Source organism: Ovis aries, chromosome 1 (assembly GCF_016772045.2).
Source record: "Ovis aries strain OAR_USU_Benz2616 breed Rambouillet chromosome 1, ARS-UI_Ramb_v3.0, whole genome shotgun sequence".
NCBI lineage: Eukaryota > Metazoa > Chordata > Mammalia > Artiodactyla > Bovidae > Ovis > Ovis aries.
Genome location: NC_056054.1, coordinates 15,028,369 through 15,031,402, shown reverse-complemented (window position 1 = coordinate 15,031,402; position 3,034 = coordinate 15,028,369). Strand labels below are relative to the sequence as shown.

The 3,034-nt window shown below is 47.8% G+C and overlaps 1 protein-coding gene and 1 pseudogene across 2 annotated transcripts in view; one reads left to right on the top strand and one right to left on the bottom strand.

Annotated features, from left to right (window-relative positions):
• ZFP69 (ZFP69 zinc finger protein) overlaps nt 1-2,529 on the bottom strand; it is a 44,533-nt gene extending 42,004 nt beyond the window's left edge. For both annotated transcript variants that reach the window (XM_060395954.1, XM_027968363.3), the window contains exon 1: nt 2,425-2,529. The gene's annotated coding sequence lies outside the window, so the exon portion shown is untranslated. The remainder of the gene's footprint in view (nt 1-2,424) is intronic.
• On the top strand, nt 469-745 carry LOC101122989 (large ribosomal subunit protein eL43-like; annotated as a pseudogene).
• Nucleotides 2,530-3,034: the final 505 nt, after the last annotated feature.

Here is a 3,034-nt window from a genome sequence, read left to right as displayed (position 1 = left end):
CTAGGAAGTTCAATCACATGGTCAGAACTTACACCAATCAATGAAAATTTCTTTTACAATAGATACACGGAGATCATGGATAGACACAACCCACATGGTCCAAAACACTGCTGGTGTCTAGAAGCATACTGAAATTAATAAAACCCAATTCTTTGTTTTAGGCAGTCCTACCTTTAAAGTAATTTGGAAATTACAAATTTGGAAAACTCAGCAGTGGCCACAAGACTGGAAAAGGTAAGTTTTCATTCTGATCCCAAAGAAAGGCAATGCCAAAGAATGTTCGAACTACCATACAATTGCACTCATTTCACAAGCTAGCGAAGTAATGCTCAAAATCCTTCAAACTAGGCATCAACAGTACATGAACCAAGATCTTCCAGATGTACAAGCTGGACTTCGAAAAGGCAGAGAAACCAGAGATCAAATTACCAACATCTGGTCTTGGGCTCAGACCTAGGTTGTGTTAAAATGGCGAAATGCACCAAGAAGGTTGGAATCGTGGGCAAATACACTACCCGTTATGGTGCCTCCCTCAGGAAAACAGTGAAGAAAACTGAAATCAGCCAGCAAGCCAAGAATACCTGCTCCTTCTGTGGCAAAACCAAGATGAAGAGACGAGCTGTGGGCATTTGGCACTGTGGTTCCTGCATGAAAACATTGCTGGTGGTGCCTAGACCTACACACCACTGCTGCTGTCACAGAAAAGTCTGCCATCAGAAGACTGAAGGAATTGAAGGACCAGTAGAAGCACCACCATTTGATAACATTGCTAGCCTATAGTAAATGGGTTGATTTATGTAACAAAATTACTTTGCTTATTAATTTTAAAAAAAATTCTCCAACATCCACTGGATCACAGAAAAGCAAAGGAATTCCAGAAAAACTTCTGCTTCATTGACTACGCTAAAGCCTTTGACTGTGTAGAGCACAACAAACTGTGGAAAATTCTGAAAGAGATGGGAATACCAGAGCACTTTACCTGCCTCCTGAGAAACCTGTATGCAGGTCAAGAGGCAACAGTTAGAACCGGCCATGGAAAAACGGACTGGGACCCTGGTGGCTCAGAGGTTAAAGCATCTGCCTGCAATCTGGGAGACCTGGGTTCGATCCCTGGGTCGGGAAGATCCCCTGGAGAAGGAAATGGCAACCCACTCCAGTATTCTTGCCTGGAGAATCCCATGGACGGAGGAGCCTGGTGGGCTACAGTCCATGGGGTCGCAAAGCATCGGACACGACTGAGCGACTTCACTTCACTTCAAAACTGGGAAAGGAGTATGTCAGGGCTGTATATTGTCACCCTGCTTATTTAACTTATGTGCAAAGTACATCATGCGAAATACCGGGCTAGATGAACCACAAGCTGAAATCAACAACTTCAGATATGCAGATTATACTACCTAATGGCAGAAAGTGAAGAGGAACTAAAGAGCCTCTTGATGAGGGTGAAAAAAGTGAAAAAGCTGGCTCAAAACTCGACATTCACAAAACTAAGATCATGGCATCCGGTCCCATCACTTCATGGCAAATAGACGGGGGGGAAGTAGAAACAGTGACAGAATTCATATTCTTGGGCTCCAAAAGCACTGAAAATGGTGACTGCAGCCATGAAATTAAAAGATGCTTCCTCTTTGGAAGAAAAGCTATGACCAACCTAGACAGCATATTAAAAAGCTGAGACATCACTTTGCCGACAAAGGTTCATACAGTCAAAACTATGGTTTTTCCAGTAGTCATGTACAGATGTGAGAGCTGGACCATAAAGAAGGCTGAGCAATGAAGAACTGATGCTTTTGGACTATGGTAGTGGAGAAGACTGTTGAGAGTCCCTTGGAAATCAAATCAGTCAACTCTAAAGGAAATAAAACCTGAATATTCATTGGAAGGACTGAACTGAAGCTCCAATAATTTGGCCATCCAATGTGAAGACTGGACACATTGGAAAAGACTTTGATGCTGGGAAAGATAGAAGGCAGGAGAAGGAGGCGACAGAGGATGAGATGGTTGGATGGCATCATCCACTCAATGGACACCAGTTTGAGCACACTCCAAGAGATAGTGAAGGACAGGGAAGCCTGGAGTGCTGCAGAGAGTCAGTCAGACACGACTTAGCGACTGAACAACACTTTTAAAGTAGTCTGCGATTTGTAATCAAAAAGGATCTGGGTTTGAATACAGCTCCTTCACTTGTCGGCTGTGGCAAACCACGTAATCCCACCGATTCCGTTTCCTCCTCTGTAAATGGAGATGATAAACCTTTCCCCAAAGATGGACCGGTCTGGCCCAGCCTTCGCAGCCTTTGTGTGAGCCTGACTCAGAGGCTGGGAGCACACCGCGAGCCACAGATGACGCCGGGCTGGGCGGAGGCGGCGTTTCCTAGCTTGCCCGCTTTCCAGACCCAAGGGAGCCCTGGCTCACCCCTCTCACCTGCTCTAACCGCACGCCCTAGCCCTCCGGCTGCCGCGGACCGGTCACCGCGCAGGGACAAGATGCTCCCACGTAGCGCAGCCCTGGCCGATGCGCTTGCGCGACAAGCAGCCTCGGCGCGCGGTTCCCAGCGTCCTCCGGGGCAGCCAGCGCGCCTGCGGGCGCCTCAGGGGATGCTCTCCGGGATGCGATACCATCGCTCCGTTTGCCTGCAGCCTGGGGCTAGAACCCAGCCTAAGGCAAGCCCGCTCTTGCGGAATGACACAGAGCCTGTCTTCTCGCTCGTCTGAAAACTACGGAATAGAACCAGCTCTCCTCTGCAGGGCATAGACTTGTGAACGTTTCCGCGGGGAGATTTGAAACCCTTGACAAAGGAAAACATCTGTATCTCTTTTTAGTAGAAACAACATTGGTATAAAATGACCATACCACTTTCATTTAATATGTACATAGGAAGGACTGGGCTTCCCTGGTGGCTCAGAGGTTAAAGCGTCTGCCTCCAGTGCGGGAGACCTGGGTTCGATCCCTGGGTCGGGAAGATCCCCTGGCGAAGGAAATGGCAACCCACTCCAGTATTCTTGCCTGGAGAATCCCCTGGACGGAGGAGCCT